Source organism: Cygnus atratus, chromosome 9 (assembly GCF_013377495.2).
Source record: "Cygnus atratus isolate AKBS03 ecotype Queensland, Australia chromosome 9, CAtr_DNAZoo_HiC_assembly, whole genome shotgun sequence".
In the NCBI taxonomy this organism is placed as follows: Eukaryota; Metazoa; Chordata; class Aves; order Anseriformes; family Anatidae; genus Cygnus; species Cygnus atratus.
This window is the reverse complement of record NC_066370.1, coordinates 6516594-6541022: the sequence shown is the minus strand read 5'-3', so window position 1 is coordinate 6541022 and position 24429 is coordinate 6516594. Positions and strand designations below refer to the sequence as shown.

Sequence of the window (24429 nt, the reverse complement as noted above, 5' to 3'; positions counted from 1 at the left end):
GAAAGCTTCCTTTCCAAAACAAAAAAGTAAAAATTTATTTTTAAACCCATGTAACAGTTAGGGTACCATATAAAGATGTTACTTTCTGGTAGCTGTTGGAAAGTCAGTCCCACACACGTGTATTTGTACAAGTGCATAAAGCAAAAAAGCTAATATTAATCAAAAAACTATTTCAACAATTTAAAATCAAAATTAAACATAAGCACCCAAACCCCTCATATCTTGCTTGCAGGAGGATTCAGGATGTCTCCCAGGAGCTTCTTCTCACTGAAACAGGGCCACGACTTGAAAATTACCCCACCTGAAATTAGCTTGAAAGACCCCTCCCTTCTTTCCAAACCAAGTAAAAAGAATCTGAAAGTCCAAACAGTAACTACATTTAACTTGACATTTGCCATTGTGCTACTGCAGAAGCACTCATAGGTCGTTTCACGGAGTATGATGGCAAATGTGGCCCACTGAAGCAAGGTCAATACTTTATTCCACACTAATTATTCAGGGGACAATGAAATACTGACACTAATAAACACACAGGTAAGTGACAGGTAGTAAATACCATCAGATAATCAGATTTTCCTAGGAGGACAATGATCAGTAATTGGGTAGTTCCTTGTAAAAAGGATGTTTGACTATTTGAGCTTGAAGGAAGAATATGAAGGTGAAAATGTCAGATGTTCAAAGGGAACCCCAGTGATTCCTGTATGAGACTGAGCTCTATGTGCCTTTGAAAATTTCATCTTTAAAGCACGAGACAATTGCCACATTCCTGTTAGCGTGCTGAGGGGAGATGGCCGGGGAAGTCCTGAGTGCATCCTCATGTTTCACTTCCTGATCACATAAGAAACTGATCTTGGCACTGAGATTTACCTGGCAAACTACCAAGAGATAAACAAACACCAAAGGAAGTGACTTGGCAATCCACAGACAAACACTGCTCCTCATATGCCCCAAGCTGTAACAGAAATAGGTTGCTAATAAGTAGATCAGTAATTCAGAAGAGTAAAATGCACCTTGATACAAGCACAATTGTGTCTTTTCTCTGGGATGTGCTTAGTAATTTTGGTTTGAAACTGTATCTTACAATGTTAGTTCAGAGAGATGAATGCCTGTGTTTGTATAGAGACATGACCAAACAATTTAATTACATACTGCAACGTTTTGCCCAATAGCTTTGTATGGACATAGGATTGAACAATAATGTAATATTTTACCGTTTCTGATGCATTAAAGATAAGACAGCTTCTTAGTGCTCAAAAGCTGCCTTTCATCAAGAACTTTCTACCACCCACTGTAACATATGACACTCTTTTCCATTCTAGTTGTGCATGCCTAGTAGCTGCTCTCAGCTTCTGCCGGAAGGCCAACTACGACCACAGCTGTATCCTTCAGCTATCGCAGGACTTGAGCAAGAACATGCAAAAACAAAGCCAACACTTAATCTTTTCTACTACTACAGCAATACAGGTGTAACCCCATTCTAGCTGTTCCCTAACAGCTCTGATCACTGGTGTTTAGTGGGAGCTGTTGTGAAAACTTCTTTATATGAGGTGGCAGTGAGGGCTTGCAATGCATGCCTTCTGCTCACAACCCATGCACCATTAAGCTGAGCTCCACAGGGAGCAACTCATGCAGACAGTCCTCCTGGCAGCTCACAACGGTCCCTTTGGTTGCTTGCAGGACCATCCTGTCTCAAAGCCAAGACCATCTAATCTCTTTCCTTGTCTGCATCCTGTCCGTTTAACACCAAACAGATGGCAAAGACCAGCTCTGAAGCAAGAATGGCAGCAGAAGCATCACCTTGTCCTTCATCCCTGTCAGAAGCTGCTGTCAGAGGAGTGAAGCCTTCTGGGGTCCAGCCCTGGGAGGACGCCTGGCTGCTCTCTTCAGCAACAAACATCCCCTCCCTACTTCCCTTCCACACCTCCAACGCAGAAGCCCTGGAAATGCCCTACTCACTGCTACTGTCAGCATCTCCCCACAGAGATATGCAATTATTGCTCACCAGAGCTTGTTAGGAAAGCCAAGCACAAAGCTCAAAAGAGGAAGAGGATTTACTAACAATTCTTCTGGCAGAGGTAGCACAAAATTGGCTTTTTCTCTGCAGGACTGAATGGCTAGACAACACAGGATTAGTATAAATTGTGGGTCAATCAGTAGGATGGAAGATTATTCCTTTCAGATTAAGTTCTACTCAACACACTTACAGAAATACTTGGTCATAAAGCCTTCTCACCATCCCCCGAACTGACAAAAACTTGCTGAAGCACAGCACCATCATTTAACTCCCACAACTCATACTACCTTACTTAGAGAAACTTACGTCCTTGCCTGCATCTTCTCGCAGTTAAGAATCAGTATCAGAAACAACATATACAGTCATATAAGTATTCTAAAAGTAGAAGAACATGAATTTTCATTGCATAGTTTTGCTTTGAATGCAAATTAAATGTCAATTCCGATTTTGAAAACACTGCTTTCCCAGAGCTTCACTCCTCTAGCATTTTCAAACCACCACAGCACTTAGGAAATAGGAAAATATTTCAGTTTGGCATAATATATACAACCTCTCAGCATATCTGTTTAGAGACAAAATTTCACTAAATTTCATCAGTCATCCATGTGACAAAAGATATTGTGGAAAAAAAGTATTATTTTCATGGAAAGAGGAAACAAACCGCACTAGTACAGTCCTGTAGCAACTGGGAAGCCCTGGCTGAGAAGACTACTAATTTGTGTGACCTAAATGATTTCTGTCTCAGTTTCACATTCATGACACGCTTTGCCTGGATATGATGATTAGATTAAGCGTACTGTACAAGAACAAGCCAACTCCAAACAGGAAAAGTGCATCAACGTCGCTTAGCTGTGTTCTCATGCAGACTGCCAAAATATTTAGGGAAATTATTCACAATAAAAACACAAATTATACTTACCAGAGAAAGGCTTGCTGGGATATCACTTCACTGTAATTAAATACAGTGCATTTTTAGCAATTCAGTATGTTGGCATCAGTAGAACATAACTGCTGATAAAAGAAACATGCTTTCTGCAAAGTCAGCTTTCAGCATCCATGGTTATATCTCCCTGTGGATTACTAGGAACCAGACACGCAGAAAACTTGAAAAACACAGATGAGAAATGATACCAGAGAAACAATTCAAACCTACAGAAAGAACATGCTAAGGCTTACGCTAATTCTAATAAAGTGACACCAAAAAGTGAAAAGAAGCTAGGTGATTCCCTACAAATGATACTGTAATCATCTATCCAAAAAAGCCATGAAGGTGACCCTTCTGTCTATGAGTATTTCAAACAGATAGTTCTGATGCTTTATGCTATCGACTCTGGTCATGTTTTTTTTCTCCCCTCATGCACCCAGGCCTTGCTGCCACCTTCCCGGCTGGCATGGGCTTTGCTACCAGCAAGGACTCCTGAACAGCAAGTAGGAGTTGCCACAGAAGCCTCTTCCCAGTGGGCAGGAAAATTGTTCATTCTCCAGATGCCTGAACAGAACGACACCCTAAATGTTCAAGCACTCTGAATCTAACCCTAGTCCTACCCTCTCTTCAGGAGGGATAGGAAGAAGAGAAATGCAGGCCATGTTGTGCTGGACAAGTCAGTGAAAAGCATTTCACACATTTATGAACAAGGACTTTCAACTCCACACAGAAAACGTAAAGGCACAAGGCCCAGTGTCTAGGGCCTATGTTCACAGTGCACAAACAGCCATGAAATCATGACAACACTGTTCTGAGGGCGACAATGAATTAAGCACATTCCTGGCACCCTAAAAAGATTGGCCAGCTTGGTTTCAACTATAGGTCCTGGTATCCAACATTGTTGATTTATTGTGTATCTTGAACAATGTTGGCTTTCTCTGTCAAATGGAATACACAGCAAGAATGCAATCAGCCAGAAATGCTTGGATACCCTATACAATCCTGTGCTATGGATAAAACTTTATTCTGCATGCGCACTTATCAAACAACATTTCACATGTGGGATGAGCACTGCAGCAGTAAGTCATAACTTCAATTCCTAAAAGGAATGCAAATCATGGAAATCCCAAGGACATTCATCCATAAAGGGTGACTTGTTTTCTAATGTTACAAAAATGTAATTGTTTCAAAACTCAAGATAAGCTTGTTGTTAAAATAGACTGTGCATTTAGCTGCTTGGAATTAGAATAATCTGAAATACCACACCATCTGTACCGTCAGAGTTAGAAGCAGTTTAGTAAGATCATGAAGAATTCAGAAAGAATCTTGAGTAGCTCTGAATACAGTGGAATGTATATTTTTAAATACTTCCATCTACTGTACTTTGGAACTGAGCTGTTTTGAAGTTATGGTTTGTTTTTAAGCCTTCCATATCTCTGCAGGTTTCTGGAACATGCCTCTCGGGTACTGAAAGTTGGTCTTAGACACAAAGATTAATTTTCCAAAGAAACATTAAAGATGACAAAAACAGTTCTATTCTGTAAATGTTTTTTGCATAATGACTTCTCAGAATACAGCAATGTAATTTGAAAAACAAATATAGTAACACAATTCATTTTTTTTATTATTATTTTTGCTATGCAAGTCCTACTTAGAACAGCAACATTGCACTGGAAAATTACTGAAAGAAAACATACTTTTGTTTCAGGGTATTTAACAGGAATACACGTGATTCCATAATTACCGTAAACTCACTCATGTTCAATCTGCCACTTTTCCACCACTTCTACCCATTCGTTCTTCCCCTTTTCTCTTGCAGCCACCTGCATTCTAATGCCCCTTTGAGATGGATTGGCCTCAAAAAACTAAAGTGGGCAAAATCTACTATTTCATATTGCTGGGTTATTATCAGGTGTAGGAGCCCTCTGATCTGGCATATCAGACAGTCATGTAAACACTTGCTCTGGCATAGCAAAAGGGGGAGGAAAAAAAAATCTGAAATGCAGAACCATTTATTTAAGCAGCAGCCCAAAATGGTGGAGTAAATTTCCACAGTAACTTCAAGCTGCCCCAAGGGGCACAGCTGAACTTTACGTCTAAATTCAAGTCATGAGCTTTCAGCTTCCTCACCCTTCTGACAAGAAATCATGCATCTTTCATCCTGCAGCCACCCTTCCATTATGGTAAATACCTTCCTCTCCCTCCTGAATGGCTGAAGTAGTCACTTTGAATGTTCAAATGTCAGGCTTATATTAAAAAAGCAAATTAACACATGAATAAGGCTTAACACCAAATTGAGAATTATGTTTTCTGCTCCATTTTGCATTATACAGGATCATTTGCCACTTTACATTTCTACTCAGCCATGCTTCACCAAGTAAATAAGTAATACCAATAAGTGTCAGAACACAAGAGATTTAAAGCCCAAAGAATAATTAAGTTTTAATATCTCAATTTCTTTCCAGCCATTGCTACTTTTAACCATCCTAACACATTTTTGGCAATTCATTTTACATGTTACCTCTACAGCTTTGTATAGGATCAAAACCCTTATGAGCTCTGGTTTCAAAACTGAAAAAAAAATATGACCATGGATGTGGCCGAATACATTCCAACTCCCTGCATTTCTGTTGCTGTAAGGTACAGTAGAATCAGTTGGCCTTCAAAACGGAAGAAAAGTAAGAAAGTCAGAGATGAGAAGAAGGCCACTGGAAAGCATCATTTCAGTTGTGTAGTTGGCTACATATCATAGGGGATGAGCCAAAACCGGTCCCCAAGCAGACTGAGGGGACGTCCAAGGATGGCAGAATGTGACAATCAGCCAAACGAGAGCTCCCCTAGCTCAATACAGCTTTTCACCAGAACTTTACTGCAATCGCAGGAAGCACAATAATGTGCTCCAGTGAAAATCCAACCCCTTAGCTGAAGGGCCAGTCACTGTGTGTGTCAGTGTTTTCCGAGCCTGGTGAGTCTTTGTAAATTGGGATGAAGCCAAGGCCTACAGCTGGTTTTTGAGGGGCAGCACCATGATAAAGATGGGACTAAGGAAGAACACCCACTAACAGCAGCTCTTCTTTTTTAATCTCAAAGCTGCTGCAGACTTAGCACTCTAAAAGAGATTTCTCCAGCCTCACAATGCCTATATATACGTTTTATAGTTACTGGGCAAGCCAAGCTCTTAGTGTCTGTACCACTTATTAAAAGAAATTCACTGATGGCTTAAAAGTTGCAATGCTCCTGGAACAACCAGACTACTTTTGTCTGCTTGTTTTGTTTTGAAGTCTTTTGCTGCTTAATCCACATAGGAATTGCAGCAGCAGCGCACGAACAATACCTGTCAGATGCTCTCACCGTTGGTGGGCCAGAGGTGAACACGTCCGACACTCCAGCTGAAGCGGCCCATAAGAGGCAGCTCCTGATCTGACCTGGATGGCTTTAATGCTTCCAACAGAGCTGCCAAACTCCAGCAACAAAAACATATTGTGCCTCTGCTCAAGCACAACAGCTGAGAGCCGCGGATATTCCCCCCCGCAGCGAGCTGCCCGACGTGGCAGTGCCGGACAGGCTGTGGTGAGTGAGGCCTTGGGCAGCCACAGCCACAGCCAGGCCCGGACTGCGGCCGGAGGGCAGCAGCCATTGTGCTCACACAGACACGGAGGGGATGAGCGCACAGACAAGTTTGATCCCAAACAAAAGCGTATTCTTTTGTTTAATAGGAAAATAGGCTTACACAATCGCACCATCTGCATCCCTCCTAACCCTTCCCCCTTAACTCTTTCAGCCAGCAGTTACCCTCGGCCAGACTTGACGGAACAGTAGCGGGCTCAAAGATGACTGTGTTCCTACTGAAGATGCAGCTGGGGAGAGGACATTCATCTTGGAAGCAACCACGTGGAAGATCTGGTTGGACTGCAAGCCCACATCTTATAAGGAACACAGAAGAAAATGAGCTTACTGAAAAGCTCTAATTGCAGGCAAAGCATCCTACAGACCTGAAGTCTAGTCTGCCACAAGACCTGAAGGGAGCAGGAAGCAACGCTTCATTAGTCCTGCAGTCTCTAGACTTCTTTTAAAGAACAGAAGTGAAGTAAACAGACTTTACACATCTTAAGAAAGCACCATCAGAAGTTCAGAACATGAACTGATTTATGCTGATTTGGTATTTCCCAGGTGAGGTTACAAATGAAGTTACACAGAGCTTTTGAGCTCTAACAAAGAGACAAAACAACTTCCTAGTACCTAAACAAGTATTTTCTCAAACAAATAAACAAAAAATCCCAACACATTTCTTTAAGCTACAGCAGTGAACTTCATCTGTTTTAAACACACCTCTGCTAAAGCCCATCTGTCAGTAAAGAACAATTGCACAGACAAATGGAAATGAAGAAGAAAGTAATAACATAGAAACAAACTGCCTGAGCTCCAAGCAACAAAATTGATTTTCCTTATACACATAAAAGCTTCCTTATTTTACAGGGTAATATTTTGTTTGTGTTTGCTATTAATTAAGGAAATAGGGCATTTAGTAATGCAGGGGAAGCTGGGAAAGGCCACAGGGATTTAAAGAGTTAAAGATGCAGTGCCAGTGATATCCCCAAGACAAGAATCTGGCTCCTCCTGAAGACACATGGGATACCTGCATGGGGAGCCAGAACACGTCTTGCAGTTGTAGAGGCTAATAGGGTGTTATTTTCTTTATGGATCTTTCATTTCACTAGAGCCAGATGAAGAAGAAACTCTGTCTTTTCAAACAAGTCATGCTTTTCAGGGGAGAAAACATCCACATTACTCAGCCTGTTTCCAGTGATAAAATCAGAGAGGGCCTCCAACTAGGAATAGACATGGTGAAAGAAGTTGTCACTTTGAGTAGCATTTACACTGCTTTATTACTGATCTAACAGTACACATCCTAAAAGAATGTCATGCTACAATTGCCAACAATTCCAGATATTTCTAACCACAGGGAAGTACTTAAAAAAAAAAAAAAAAAAACAACGAGACTTCCTAATAAAGGTACGGATGGAAATAAATCAGCTTTATGCATACCTTCAGGAGTCCCAACACAGAAACTGGTCCATAAGCTCAAATGCAAGGTCTGTGTTTCTCAAAATAACTTCACACCTAAGTTCCTGCTGCATAGTAGCCTTCTGCAGAGAATTTTCTTTTGAGCACCATTTTACTGCTGATTATATTTCATCCTTGAATGTATTGGGGGAAAAGGAAGGAAAGAAAAAATGCAAATTATTTGGAAAAAAGCTCTACCAGGATCCAATTTCTGATAGGAATAAAAAGGTATCAGTACTCAGAGTCTAGGTATACTGTCAATGAAGTAAAATAATTAGCATCATAGTCCAAAAGTCTTGCCAAAGCTATACAAAAATGAGGATGCCCCAATAACTTTGCATGAAAACACACATTTGAAATGATTGTAGAGAATCTTCAAGCCATCATCTAAATTTGGCAGACACCAGTTCTCCAATAACTCAGGCAGGCCTCTGTTTTGCCCTGGAGAGAATACGTTCAGTCTAAATTTGGATCAGCAGCACTATATACAAGGAGAAAGCACAGTAAATACAAGCTGAACTCTATTAACAGGAGCAATATATAAAAAACAAAACAAAACAAAACACCCCACACCACACTTTCAGTTTTTAATTCTGGAAAAATCAGTGAAACCCTAGATTGCAATACGATATACAGACACCTTGATTTCAAGCATAACAAAGAATAACAGCGACATTTAGAAATATCTTTAAAAATATGAGACTATCTACAGAAAAACAAAACAAAACAAACAAACAAAAAAAAACCTATAGAACCATAACACACTCAATACGGCCTACATTCCCAAACAAATACTGAGAAATTTATTCTTTCAACTTTATCGGAGCTGGACTTGGTTTATTTTACCATGTTCAAGAACAGCACAGATAGGAGGGAACTGAGTTTGTTACCATGACTGTTATTCTAGAATCATTTGACATCCAACCCAGGTATTCATGCCAGCAAAACTGAAATTTGCTTTTATCAAGCAAACTGTGATTTACTACTCCTACAGACTTGGAAGTCACTTAAAAACCACCCAGCTGCTGAATGTAAAGCTGTGTCGGGTACTGTACAAACAGTACAAATTGCTTCACAGTAAAGGAAAGCTACCCCTTGGCCAACGTGTTAAGAAAAATGGGTATCTTTTTAGGTACTAGATATCCGAGGAGTTTAGGTTTCAAGCACTCTTTCAAAGAACAAATTGCCATATACCTTGCCCCAAAACATCGAGCAGGCACTGAAACTGCTGCTAGAATCACAGGATCAAAAGTGGTTGGGAATTTTTGTATTTATCATTACCTCTCAAACTGTTACAGTTCACAACAAAGATGAAGATTTACCCAGTATGAAAGTTAAATGCAGTGTTAAAATCCAGAAGTTTACAAATACTTCTAATTACCTAAGGAATTTCTCTCGTGAACAGGTATCTTCCCCTATGCTGAGGGACAGAATGAAAAATGGGTACTTTCGATTCCACTGCATGTCATCTTCATCACAGATTTATGGCAGAGGGCCCTTCCATTACAATCCTTGTCTTTCCACAGTCCCCCTCTCCTTTCTATCCTTCTCCTGAGGGCTCTGGGAAGTCACAAATGGCTTGCTTACACACGCAGCTTTGCTGATGGACTTTAATCTGCTCTTGTATTAGGACTCAACTAGTCACAAAAAGCTGAATTATCCCCCAAATAATTACAACTAAACAAGAGAGTTTATAAAAACTAACCAGCTTTCACTAGCCACTGAGACACAAGATTCTACACCAAACTCATCCCAGTGGTGTAACAGAGGGAAAGACCTTCTCTGTGTGTTACTGTTTTTACTGTCGGGAATTTTTCTTCTTAAGAACTACAGCTTTGCCCCCCGTGCCCACATCTCCGTATGAGCCTTCTTGACCTCCCTTCACACACTTCATCATCTCAGTCAATCACCAGATGATGCTGCTTCTATTTTTCTCCACTGGCACCGGCCCACTTCAGTTCCTGAAAGAGCATTTGTTTCCAAATGATAAAGCCAGCTGTAAATACTAACCTGACCCACAGGTGGGATTCACCTGACAAAATTTAGATTCTCTGATGTGGATGAGCTCATCACTGGGATAAGATCAAGGCCTGTAAAGGTCCATTTTTGAATGAACAAAAAAGTGAATCTTCTCCAAAATTAGAAGGGAAAGAAGAGGAATTCATCTCATACAGCTCCAAAACCAACACACCAACTCATTTAATGGTCTCCTCATAATCAACATAGAGAAAGGGGAAGACAACGATGCATATGAAGACCACCAGACATCTTTCCTATTTTTTAGCATCATTTTAAGATGTTTACCTCCAACTCCACAGCACAGGTTTTTACGGCTAGTGCAGCCCACCTGGCATGACTGAAAAGAGAGATCACAGAATCACACTCACCCACCAACCTTTCATTAGGTATCAGATACCTGACCTGGTTCGATGTAAATACATAGACTCACCAGTAATTAGCAATACTTTATGTCAAGGCTTTTGGTTAGCACAATATAATACAGAGGAGTAGAAAGGCTACAATAGTATCAGTGTCTTCTCTGAAATTCTTTTCAGAAAAATATTTTATAAACACAGATCCCAATTTCCAAAGCTACTACTTGGGTTTAATGACAACCTATGTAAGAAATCACAACATCTAATACCGCAAAAATACTTGCATTTATTCAGAAAACTGTTCAAAATAATCTGTGGCCCCATATTAGTGGAACTGAGGGCATACTCCTGCTGAGAGGACAAGCCAGCACTAGATGGAAAGACCTGTAATTAGGAAATCAACAATTTGTTAGGCCAGCAGCTGAAAAGAGGAGAGATTAGCCACACTGAGCTCCAGACTACCAATGCCCACAAGTCAGTCCTAGGTTGATGCTGCAATAGTTTCTAACAGGTAGGTTCCCTAGTACCTTCAGGGTCTGTAGGATACACAGAAATTGGTTCCATCTGAGGCTGCTTCTCTGTGCTCTGAGAAGTAGAGGATACTACAACATACTCTGACATAGCCACCACCCTTACTAGAAAGGGAAAAGACATCCTCAGGAAAAGCAGAGAGAGGTGGAACCCTGTGCTACCATCTAACATCCCCAACCCAATTCCCTACCTGATGCTAAGAAAATAAGGACTGGGTAGGAAAAAGGACGCACCAGGTTACCTGGAAAGTACACTGGTGGTGCAACTATATATCTTAGGTACTATCCCAAAATGGTTGCTGAGATTCCCTCATTTGGGAACCGCTGCCCTGAAACAGGGGTCGGAAGAACAAAAGAGGAGGCAGGCAATGGGCTGGCAAGTGTAGGAGGAAAAATATCTGCTGAACTATGCCACAGCTGCAGCCAACACAGACATCCAAGAGCAATGAGAACACACAGCTTCAAATGCTATAGCTGGAAGACAGCACAAAATGTTCTTGAACAAAGAAGCCTATGTCCAAAATCTTCTCAGTCAATGCTTTGGCGAGGCTCTGCCACAGATACACTGACAAACCAGCTCAGGTACCAGAGGATGGCATTTGGAGCTAATCTTGCCCTGCAAAACACATCTCTGAAGCTGAGCAAAAGGCAAAGGAAAAAAACAGCACATTCTTTTCTGAGGAAGAATTAATAGTGATATAAGCAGAGTGAACTTTCAATATTAATAAAATAGGGTAGTCAGTCTCCATTCAACTGCACTGTGCAGAAATCACTACGATTTATGACTTCTGCCTAGATCCAATTGCAGAGGAAAATAAGCCTGTGTGTGCCTCTCATACTAAGCATACGGTGTCTCATGTCTGTGCAAGCCACTGAAGCAACCAAGGCTGCCTGCTTTATACAGACAAAACATTAAAGGAATTAATTCCTAAGGCAGGGGGGGAAATACTACATGGGAGAACTTCCAACCCCCACATTCTGCTCATTTAAGCTAAGCTGCTTAATCAGGTTAATTGAAGGAATTAAAAAAGCACCAAATTCACCAACTATTCTCTAGCCATTCCTGATCTTGTGTTACTCTTCCTGGGCGCAAGCTGTCCTGCTGGCACAGCACAATCTATCATCAGCCATTAGGCTGACTACCATCTATTAGTTTTGCTAAGTACAGACATGAAATTTAAAGTTACTTTTGTTATTTATTTACAAGCTATTCATGTACTGGATATGAAGCAACTATATAATGCTTTGTGTTAACAAGAGAAGTGTAGCTGAATGTTAGAGTTATACATTAAAAATAACGAATGAAAGTAATAATTTCCTCACACACAAAAAGAAATAATATTTGTTTGGGAGGATGAGCAGAACAGAAACTTACAATCTTTAAAAATACAGCTGCTTAGTATATGGTGAGGAACAGGTAGGAAGCCACAAGAACGACAATTATCAGTACCATAAATATAGAATTCAATTAAAATGTCATTCTAGAAAACACTGAGAACAGAGCTGAAAGTCTTACAAAACAATAATTTTTCTCCCCCTGCTATTAAGGCAGAGTGATTAAACTGAAAGATAATCCCCTTCATTTCAAAAGCTAATTATTACATACAATAAAAAATATCTTCTTGCACTATAACAGACCTAAATGCAAGAACTGAATTCTACTAAGCTCATCAACCCACACATCTTTTCTGTCATACAGCAACTGCTTGAATTTTCCCTTACAATTGTATTTCTACAACAGACCATTAGGCTCAGCTTTGATTCTGACATACCACATTTCTTACCACTTTGGTGTGGAATAATTGCTGGAGGTGACTTATTGAGACTAACGATATGTCCACATCTTAAGAGAAGGTTCAAGGCTGAGGAAACTTCCAGGGTGAGATGCAGCAGATATGCAAGGAATGTGCTCCATGATAGTCCCCTTGGCAACATAACCTGCAACCTTAGGTGCTGGCAACACCAGGGGAGGTTGGTGTGTTGGCTTTCAGAGAAATAGCACGGAGGGTGGAGCGGAGTGAAGACCCCGTGGCCAGGCTCTGTGGTATCTCCACAGGGATGGGGAACCTGACGGTACTATGGGACTGATAGGCTGCATGGCCAGCCCTGAGCCAAACTGGTAAACAAAACATGACCTCTGGGTGAACTTTGCTCATGATAATCTCATTATGATGCCAAACAAACCTCCATCCCAAAGGCTACCGGCCTCCAAGATGCAACCAACCCTTGCTGAGCATTCGCTCTGCATTTCTCTGAGCCTATACCTTTAAAGCAAAACCAAGAAAATTTTACACCAATCATAACGAAGATACGTATGACTACAGTCACTCAAGCTTCACCTAGAAGTAAGAAAATAGCATAAAAACAGCTCAAGAGAGAAAAAATGTTAGGGAAGATGCCATTGCAGGCAAGTCGGAAGGACACGGCTAACTTCTGGGATCAGCCAAAGGGCTGAACGTCACTTCCCCCACAGGGATGCCTCTTGGGTGAGATCCAAACCCTCAGTTATACTGAGCGCTTCCCCAGGAAACCTGTCTCTATAGAGTTGTTTCATAAGTTAACTTACATGTAGTTGGTTGCATTAGTCATATTCATGGTATTTGCATGTGCTTTGCAGAAAGTGTATTTATCACCGACAACCCAAAAGAACCTATACTCCTGTTGCTTTGACAAACTACACCAGTCATTAATCTACTAGACTAAAGGTGTATTGCTCTACTGTGCAGCCATGATCATGGTAATTCAATATATTGAATGCAATTGGACTTTACAGCTGAACTGGGCATCACTCAGAATCCAAGCCCAGGCACCCCCAGACGCCCTGATATCTGAGGACGAGGGGAAACGCAAGGGGGTTTAGGTCCTGCCAAACTGCTTTATCCTTCAATGCAACATTTTGAAACAAAATAGAAAACAGCTGTGGAAGCAATAATGACCACATACAAATATTCAGCTCAAAAAAAGAACAAGCAGAGCATCCCTTGTGAGGGCCACTTATGTGGGAACTCTGTGAAGAAAGTAATACTAGATGTCAGTCACGCCTTGGTGTAAGGATCTCCAGAGGAAGCATCCCTCCCGCATTTTTCATAATGGGTGTAAACAGAGCCTGCTCTGCACAGTTTGGATGCCTACACAGTAAGTACCTGTCCTGGTTTCAGTTAGGACAGAGTTAATTTTCCTCCTAGTAGCTGGCAGGGTGCTATGTTTTGGATTAGGATGAGAAGAGTGCTGATAACACGCTGATGTTTTAATTGTTGCAGAGCAGTGCTTACACCAAGCCAAGGACTTTTCAGCTTCTCGCTCTGTCCTGCTAGCGAGCAGGCTGGGGTTGCAGCAGGAGTTGGGAGGGGACAGACCCAGGACAGCTGACCCAAACTGGCCAAAGGGGTATTCCATACCATCTGACGTCATGCTGAACAATATATAGGGGTGGCTAGCCGGGGTGGGGGGGGCAGCTGCTCAGGGATAGGCTGGGCATCGGTCAGCGGGTGGTGAGCAATTGCATTGTGCATCACTTGTTTCGTACATGTTATTACTATTAATACTATTATCATTATTATTACTATTGTTATTATTATTTTCCTGTCTTAATAAACTGTCTTTATCTCAACTCACAGGCTTCACTTTCCCGTTTCTCTCCCCCATCCCAGAGAGGGAGGGGGGAGGGTGAGTGAACGGCTGTGTGGTGTTTGGCTGCCGGCCGGGTTAAACCACAACAGTACCCAAGTTGTCTATACTGCCATCAGTGCTCCCGGCAAACTGAGCTACTTGCTACACTCACTACTACGGTTCCTGCATTACTAATTCAGACATCTACATTTATATGCCAGACCTAGGCAGCATACTTCCCACACTTTCTAACACCTAACATTAATATCTATGTGTGTATATATATATATATATATATATATATACACACACACACTTCTGCATTAATTCACTATCTTCATTTGCAGAAGCAGGAGTAGACAGACCTCCACGCATTGGAAGAGCACACTGTAGTATGCTACACCAACAGTCAATCAATCTCAGCAATCTCTAGCTGCAGGGAAAGAGAAATAGTCTCTCCTCATCTCCCGAATAATTACACATCAGTCTGCGCTCACTACTAAGTGACATTTCTTACCCACCTTGGGCACAGCTCCCCTGAGTTCCAAGCTATTTCACCATGAGAAAAAATACAATCTAAAAATAAATGGAGCAAAGGGAATGGGTTGGCTTCTGTCTTCATTAGGACTTCCTGCTCCAGCCTCCTCAATTAGCAGAATGTAGATGGAGTACAGAAGTAAAAGCCAGATCAGTCAGTCTCATGTCCCTGGAGTGTCAATACAGTTCAGCTTGAATTTCCCTTTGGTGTTTTCTTCCAGCAGTCAAACTGTGATGTCCTGGCATGTATGGATTTCTTCTTCTCTTGCACTTTCATTCAACTTTGCTAAAATGAGGTAAGTACAAGTGAGTAACTGTTAATTCTTGTTACAGAGTCTAAGGGTAGGGCACAAAAGCCAATTATCAATGGTGTAGATGGCTCGCTGGGAAAAAAAAAAAAAACACAACTGTAAAATCAAAGACCACTCTACCCCTAGACATGAATTCAAGGCAGCAATCTCAGGCACCTTCTCTCTTCCCAGCACTCCAGCAGGCAAGGGAAGGCACGCTGCCACGCCACTCCTGAGCCTCACGGGATGGAGTTCGAGCATCACACAAGTATCCCGCAGCAACTGATAATTTCACACATGTGCCTTGCCCCTGAGATCTGTTTTCATTCCCCATTTCATTTTTAAATGCTGATTAATAGTACGGCTTAGTACGTACTGAACGTGAATTAATCGACTTTTCTCTATATGCACATCCAAGAACTTGTGCTGTTGATGGTTCCTTTCCCTTCCCTCCTGCTACCGCCACACTTCACTCCAAAGCTGCTGAGAGACTGGTTGCACAGGCAGCTCCTCTCCCCTTCCTTCTTGCCACCCACACGCTTTGCTTCAGATACTATTAATATGAATGTTAAGAAACTTAGGAATAACCAGTATGTATTCCAGGTCTCATGCTCATGCTTGTTTAATATCTCTTGTTATATTTAAGCCTCAAAGGATAAGATATGATACATGTTGTAACAAATCCTTCCTGAGCACATTCTCACATCTTTGGTAGATGATCACTGCACTTCCAACACTGAATCTTAGTCTACACAAGTCATCAATGAACTACACACAAGATTTTTTTAGACTACTGGAAACAGTTATGTCAGCACTGACCAAAGTACAAAGGAAATTCTTGTTTTGATATTTTGATCATTTTAAATAATCAGCAGCTTCACGCATTATTTGCTTTTGAATAGGAAAGATGATAGAAAACACACCCTTTTTATCTTGCAACTTCAAAAACAAGGACTATATAAATATTTAGTGACTGATCAGTACACTCTGAATTAGAAGCGAGACTATCACAATTAATATTACCCAGATGTCAGCAGTGCCAGAAACCAATAACACTGAAAGCCAAGGAAATGGCAATAGCAAAGTCCAAGCCAAATGTCCTCATTACAACCCTTTTTCACAGACTTAAGACAGAAAAGTTTCAGGCTTTCTAGTGCACCTAGCTGCTGAGAAAGCTCAGCAGGTACCCTACGAAGGAAGTTGCAGAAGACAGAGCTAGAACAGCCTGGACCCTGGTTACATCCCAGGACATGGACCTATCATAAAGGTGGGGAATCTCCCAAAATCCCTTTGGGGAGATCTTCCTTGGGAATTGTTAACGTGGAAAGGGATTACCCAGCCTGACAGCACACAAGTGCATTCGAGACTTTGGTGATAAACAGGAAAGTTGGTGTTAGCTAGTTGGAACTAGCTTTTGGAAATGCACAAGAAAGCAAACAACTTCAGAACCTGCTGTATGGCTCTGAAAGAATTAGCTTGGAGTCAGCTCAAAGATGGATTTCATACACTGCCCCATTCTGTGCTGTACACCAGAGCTAACTTGTCACTTCAGCCGCTGACAAATCCTCAAAGATAAAGTTGCTAAGTCACCCTCGCTTTGTAGCGCGACAGTCATACCCTTCATCTGCCACCAATAGTGAGCAGGATTAGCCTATGGTGTCCAACCCAAAGATATGCAAAATAAGCAGAGAGAAGGAAATACAGCTGCACAAGATGTTGTTCAGCGCTAGTTTAAATTCAAGTGACTTCATTGTGAACAGATTTAGGTTAAAGCTGAGCACCCATGCTTAGGCTAGGCACCCTACCTCTTACTAAGGAAGAGAGCAGGTAGGGTGCACTGCGTTCACCTCTGAGGCAAAGATGACATCCCTTAAAAAAAAAAAGGCACGTACACACATGTATATTACACATATATATAAATAGATATCTATGTACATATACACATATATACACACACAGATTTAAGTAGGACATATTTAAATCTGTCACTTCTCCATCTGTGGTCCAAAAGCAGCCAAAGGAAGGAAAGACCTGACCTCTTCCCAACCCTGTCGATGGGCAGGCCCAGTCTTTAGTAGGGCAGAGGTAGCTAAAGTATAGCCATTAGCTTTAAAGCAAATATTGCCAATCAAATTCCAACAGCAGTTCTTAGCCCGAAGTCACGTGCTCTGTTACACAGCATTGCCACATCAAATGCATTTCTTCTTGTCCTGTCTAATGTAGTTTTCCATGCTGCTGGGACATCCCTGTTTTCTTTAAACTTTGCTTTAAAATAAAGACTCTTAAGGGCAAGGATATTTCCTTGATAGCTAGTAGAAACTACTGATTATCTGTCAGTTTTCCATAAATAAAATAAAAAAAATAATAAATTTATCACCGTGCAATCTAAAGGACTGCGGGCTATGAAGCAGTACAAATAGCTAAAGCAAAACAAAGGCATTTCCTGACATCATGCTGGACATCAGCTCAAAACAGAATTCAAAGAGCACCTACCATTCCAACTACATGTACGGTGGAGAGCGTGCAGGTCATGCATACAACTGTCTGCTTTCAGCAGTAGCTTGAACAGTGTAATAGGAAAAGCTTTCTCAAAGTAAATGGCAACAGTTGATTGTTAGTTATTACGAAACTCTGAATTCATGCAGAACGTAGGCGAGTACACCCTAGTGTGTTTGCAGGACCTGGTCTACCAACTACATCAGTGAACCAGAGGCAACTTTGCAAAGCAGATAAGCAAAACATCCCAAACAAACAACTCCCACAAAAACATAAGCTGAGTGAAGTAAAAAAGCTTAAAGGCATGAACAACTCTTCCAAGAAGTGCATGATACCTTAACATCTTATCCTACAGCATGCTGTACATTAGCCAGAGTTCTCAGTAACCTAAACTGCATTTTGGAAAAGCCATCCCTGAAGGATGTGCGTGTTGCAGGGAGCAATGCACGTTCACCAGCATGTACACAATCCCATGAAAAATACATGTGGGCGAGGTAGCTATCTGGTCTGACAAGTTTCAGTCCACAGCACATGTTTATTTTCAAACAGTAAGTCCAACAATAGTAATTTACAGAATTATCAGCAAATATTTAGCTACGCAGAGCAACTTTACATTGAGTTTTGACTTAAAAAAATGTGGTTAGCTATTCAATGGGCAGCCTTAAACATTGCTTTCATCACAGAAAACGGATCTATACCGGCTTAATAAATACTTTAAGACCCCAGGACAACACGTGTGGCCTACATTTCCATTAGCCTCGAGTTGTGCACTGCATTACCACAGCCCAGTGAGAATAAATAAAATTAGCTGTGCCACTCTGAACAGAGCTCCTCCAGCACGGAGCCCTTCGCAGCTCGAGACACAAGGCCAGCCCTGCCCACCAGGATGGCAAGCACTGCTGCAATACCAGCCAGCGCTCCTCTCCACCACCTTTGGCCTTCAGCCAGGCCTTAGGAAGTCCAGCAACATTTACATCAAACCTCCATCCTGGTGAACCCGCTAAAATGAAAATCCATCTAGATTTCCTTTATGTGTATATTCTATTAAGAGTGCATTTATCCTCGCTGGCTAAGGGAAGAAATGGAAGCGAATAGCAATGCTGCTATACATTACCATCATTCAAGCTGGGATGTACGGCGCCTGGAAGCACTCTGAATGCCTCAAATTTGCACTGCAGCAATGTTGCCACAGCGCAAAAATGCGAGTAAAGGATGTCAGTGAGCAGTAGTGAACAGCCAAAATGCAACCTGACTTACAAACCTTTAGCCCAGTAAAGGCATCCCTCCAGCTTCTTTCCACTCTCTTCTTGGCCAGGAAGAATTATGAGGATAGGACAGCTGGGTATGTAACACACTGCTGCTCATCACTTTAATCAAGTATTTTTAATAAACAATGTCTCAGAAAACCACATTCTGCTTTCCTCTTCAATTGCTGCCATTATGCGTCAAACGCATAAGCAAAAAGGCTCCCCAGAGGATAAGTCTCTGAACATCTGAACTAAAACAACAACAACCCCACACACACAAAGTAACCATCGCACATCGCTCTGGAATATGGCACTGAGTTCCACTGGGAAAAGTATTTGCCTTCCCCCCAGAAAGAGGACAGTGACCTATCCACAGACAAGGGGCAAATGGTGATTGTAAAGGAAAACGAGACAAAAATAGCTTGCTCGATTTTTCTTGGTACATGGAAAATCCATTACAGAAGTTTACACAGCAACAACGAAGCCTGACAAGTTAATGAGCTGCTGCATGGGGAGTCACAGGAGAGACGGCCCATCACTCAGAAATTCCTATGCTGCACAAAACACGAGTCATAAAGGTGACTGTAATTTGGCCAAACCAAAAATCACCAGTTCCATTTCTTTTAGGAATCAAGATATTTCAACAGCACTTCACTGTTTTTTTGTTTGGTCGTTTTTTGGTGCCTCTATGCAACAACAAAAAAACAACACAACCAAACAGGCAAAACCCTCACAACTCTGAAGGGCTACTTGCAAAAAGGCAGCATCACTTGATTATACCAAAGCCCCAAGGCTTTATATATTCAAAGCCTGTTGAATATAAAGCCTGGTGTTTCTAAGATGGCTTAGACGGCACTTGCAAAGTCAAACAGAAGCCCAGGGAGCATGCTGGGGCCAGAGGTGGGATCACTGTGAGCCCAGGGCTCTCCAGCCCAGCAGTGCCACTCCGCACTCGTAGAGCCATGGGAGGGCCTCAGCAGGACCCAGAGCTGTAAAGTTCTGTCCTCTTGTGAGGCAGGGATGTGGCAGAGCCCTGGCAGACACTGAGGCACAGGACGGTCGCCCAAGGTCATCCCCAGACGGCAGCAGGACACTGAGGCATATTAGCTACCAGGAAACCCACGCTTCTCTTCCCAATGTCAGTTATAAAACTTCCCACTTGTTGTTAAGAGAACTTATGGCATCTGGCATTATTCTGTCAGCAGCCCCAAATAATGTAACAGCAATTTGATATTCACGCCCCTGACGGGCTGTTTTACTTACAGAAACAACATTAAAAAGGTAGCATCCCTTGAAACAGCTCTGCAAAGCTAGGCAGGTTCCAGCCGCAAGCGTGAAGAGTGACACTGCGGGGCTGGTTTCTCCCTGGGGGATAAGGTCTCTCCAAGGAGGAGACAGCTTATCAGGGATTGTTTCTGTCACCGAAGGCAAACGGAACGCTGTGAAAATATCAGCTACAACTTCAGCATGGAAGGGATGTAGCCAACGTCCAGCCAGTGACCGAAGCGATAGCCGGCTGTCTCCGCACACAGGACGCTTTCCCCCGTAGCACTCTGCGCGGCAAGTCCCGAACACAAAGAGGAGAGGACTCGCTGGCAGCATGGAGGAGCCCCAGCAGCCTCCCCCGACACCCCAGCGCTCTCCCGAGGAACGAATGGGGCGAGCACAGCGCAGCCCCGCGGCCCGGGCACCGCTGCGGGGAGCCGCGCACCCGGCAGCCTCGCCGGGAGTTTGCAGAAGTGAGATGAGGGCAAACTCGGGCAATGCCCTCCTTTGTTGAAGCTCGAACCTCACGCATAAACTCAGGGCTGGCTCCTAGCTTTGCTGAGAAGCTAGCTTTGTATTTCGGATCCGTCCGAGCGGCTGCACCGAGGGCTGCTTTCTGCTGCCCCACAAAGCCCTGAGCAAGCCCTGCAAATACCAGCCTGCGGCGTCCTCGGGCGGGAGGGCTCGCGTTCAGCAGCGCAAAGACAAATAAACTCAGTTTATAGGAGACGTAAGTCTTCAGCTAATCCAGCGTCTAGCAATAATTCTCCTTCACGGCTCAGGAAAGTAATTTCTTTCTCAAAACGTTACGCTAGAAAACACTTCGGAAAGGCACTTCTCCGCCCAGCAGCACGGCTGGGAGAAGCACCCCATCCCCGGGCGCTCTCCGTGCCCGGAACCGCGGAACCGCCGCGCCCGGGAGGCCCCAAACTTACCGCCAGACACATCGGGGGCACGGCGCAGGAGGGCGAGCCCGGCGAGCACGGCACGGCACAGCGGGAGCGGAGCGCAGAAAGGGGAACCGCCGCCGGGAGGCGGGGAGGGACGGGGCCGGGGGGGGGACCGGGGACAGCCGGGCCGGGCGCTGCCAGAGCCGCGGCCCCGGCACGGAGGCGCCCGGGGGATTGGAGCCGGGGCTCGGCTCTGCTCGGCAGGGCCGGGCCGGGCCGCCCGGGAGCCCCGCCCGGTGCCCGGTGCCCGGGGAGGCGGCTGTCGGCCGCTACCGTCCCCCGAGCGCCGCCCGCCCGGCCGGCGGCAGCCTGAGGCGGCGCAGCCGGGGCGCGCCTTGCCCCCCCGCCACAGGCGACGCAGCCGAGCTCATGGCGGCGCCGGGCCGCGACTCCAAAGGGCCGGGGGAGCCGCCAAGGGAGGCGACGCCCCTTCCCCGGCCCGGCCCGGCCCCCGGGGCTGGCGGAGGGCCGGGGCCGGGGCCGGGGCCGAGCCGGCAGCCGGCGCTGTCTTCGTCGTCCCGGGGCTGACGAGCCGCCGCCGGGGCTCCCGCTCCGCTGCCGGCTGCCAAGAGCCGAGGCGGGCTCGCAGGTGAGCTCCGAGCCCCAGGCACGGCGGGCGCTTCCAGCCCTGCTCGGTAAGGGCGGCAGTGCTAACCTGGGACCCAGCGCTTTCTAATCCTGGTCAGCTCTGCTTCTGCAGCCTCCGGCGCCGGGAACGGCATGGCAGGTTCACAGGGATGCTGCGTTTTCTCTCGCACACCCAGCACCGAGTTCGTCGCCCCAGCCCTCTCCTTTCAGCCTCTGCCTCTACTCGTGCCATCCCGCCCCAAAACGAGATTAATCACGGGGAGGGGAGCTGCGAAGATTAACCTCTCACAGAGACTTTACAGCGCTCCTTAAAGGTGACATAAAATAGCTGTCTTTGTGGGATGAGACAGTGAAAGCTTACAGAGGTGAAGAACTTAGTTTTTCTCCATTCGTATTTCTCCTCAAGTTCTAGTACTCTGTGCTCTGTACTTATGGGGATGGAGAGGGCAAGAATATTTTATCTCAGCTTTCATGGTGATACTTACTTCTACACTATTTTTGATTTACTGAAGTCTTCAGACTTTATCAAGTTCAAGAAACTGGACAGGACAGGAGAAACATCCATGCCTACACCATAAAAAATGCTGAGGAGATTCTCTCAGTCCTTAGAGCTGCAAATTCTGTGAGCCTTCAGTCAAGATACCCTCAGTGCAAGCTGTAGGTAAAATAACCAGGTGCTTCACACGAGCGCCAGGGGCGGGAAAAGCACTGACAGGATGTGTTGGGATAACACCAACACATCCTGTACGTTAAACAGAAAAGAAAGGATGGATGTGACTTTTCTGTATGTTCCAAAGTTCCTTAAGCCTAGGAAAGGCTTTCTACTGCTTCACATACCCTCAGGCAGTCTTGCTCTGGTTTACATACACGTGGTTGGAAATCTTGGAACATGTAGTCTTCGCTCTTCTTTCCTAGTGGTCAAGTTACTGAATCTAAATCCCACGCTTCTCTTGGATTTAAGTAGCAGCTAACAGCTACTCCATGGCTATCACGTGGGAGAGAAGCCCGAGAATGGGCTATGTTTGTAAGGGGGGCAAGCCTGTGCCTGGATGAATGTTTTGCTTTCTTCTCCTCAGATTTTTACAGACTTATTTCTCTTAAACACTTCCTCAGTGCAGCAGTGTCTCCTAACACTTTTTTTGGCAGTTAGCAGTAAGTTTTTCAGCGTAAGATGGGATGCGGTCCTTCGCGTCTGTGCCAAGCTCAATGCAAAAAGCAAACTTGGAACGTCTTTCTACGTAGTTTGGAATACTAATTCTACAAAAGGAGATTAAAGAAATCACATTAGAAGTCAACTTTTGTATCTTTCCAGCTAGCTTTAGACACCTAGGTCTGAAAATTGAACAATGAAAAGTTCAGTCGGGCAGAACCGAGTTTGGGAACACACTTCATGTGTAAATGTGAAAACAATTGAGGGTGGAGAAAGTGTCATTCTGATTAATGAAGGCTAGAATGTGCTACTTGTATACAGACAAGAATGTATATATACACCTCTCCACAAGGTTCATTAAAACAATAGGAAATAATCACATTTTAAAATACTAACAAGAGTTAGAACACAGTATAGGCATGGCAGGTTCTTTTGAGCTGATCTCATACAGTAACGGGGAGGAGAAGAGGAGGCACGGGTTTGTATAACAGCATTATGAACCTTTCAAGATAAACTCTGTGAAGCATAAAATCAACAAAATCAACCCTTTGGTGCAGTTCCTGGAGCTGCGCGGCACAAAGGACAGGATCCAGAGTGTGCCATAAACATCGTGCCTTACTGACATTACCCACACCTTCCACTTGTTTGATTTACCTCACAAAATAAAAATCACAGTCAGAAAGAAAAGCTTAAGAATAATATACAAGGCTGATTAAAGCTTAAGAATAATATGCATGATTTCCCAGAATGTCTGGAAACAGCACTGTGAGGTGGTGAGATGCAGGTGAGGAACCTTTTGCGTCTCCTGTCTGCTTGGAATTGCTGGGCAGGCATTTCAGAGTAAAAGCTGCCCACTGCTGCCCAGGAAGGAGTAAGTGCAGTTAATAAAAAAATGAATAAAGTTCATTTAGATGAGAGAAAGCAACATTTTGCTCACTGTCTACATCATACACGAGAATCACAATTTGAAGGTGTATCTTGGCATTGGAGCTTGGCATACAGGCCACAAAGAGTGAACTGCCCAACTTTGCTCTTCCCATACACACTTACCTTCATGATGAGTTCCACACCTACAGCATGGTGAACCTTCATCAACCCTCAACTTCACCCAAAAATAATTAGGAAACATTTCCTACACACATATAATAACCACTGAGTCCTGACCCTACAATCTCGCGAAATAACAAGCTGATTTACTGTGATTTTCTGGGCATTGCTACACTTGGTATGGCAATGGCTGCTCTGGGTGCTGGCTCTGCTGACAGCCCAGCTCGCAGGTCAGGGCGGCCTCGCAGCACAGGCAGAGTGAGCTACAACAAAGGCACTGCTCCGTGTCACACATTTCAATATCCCAGTAGTTTTTCCTGTTTGGATGCAGGCCTAAATGC

The 24429-nt window shown here is 43.7% G+C and overlaps 1 protein-coding gene across 7 annotated transcripts in view; it reads right to left on the bottom strand.

Annotated features, from left to right (window-relative positions):
- SPSB4 (splA/ryanodine receptor domain and SOCS box containing 4) overlaps positions 1-23181 on the bottom strand; it is a 93217-nt gene extending 70036 nt beyond the window's left edge. For 4 of the 7 annotated variants that reach the window (XR_004778278.2, XM_035544684.2, XM_050712551.1 and 1 more), the window contains exon 1: positions 21289-21500. The gene's annotated coding sequence lies outside the window, so the exon portion shown is untranslated. Of the gene's footprint in view, positions 1-20350; positions 21007-21288; positions 21501-21958 lie in introns of those variants that run through there. The other 3 variants (XM_035544681.2, XM_035544683.2, XM_035544682.2) reach the window with 3 other exon arrangements.
- Between the last annotated feature and the right edge of the window lie 1248 nt (positions 23182-24429).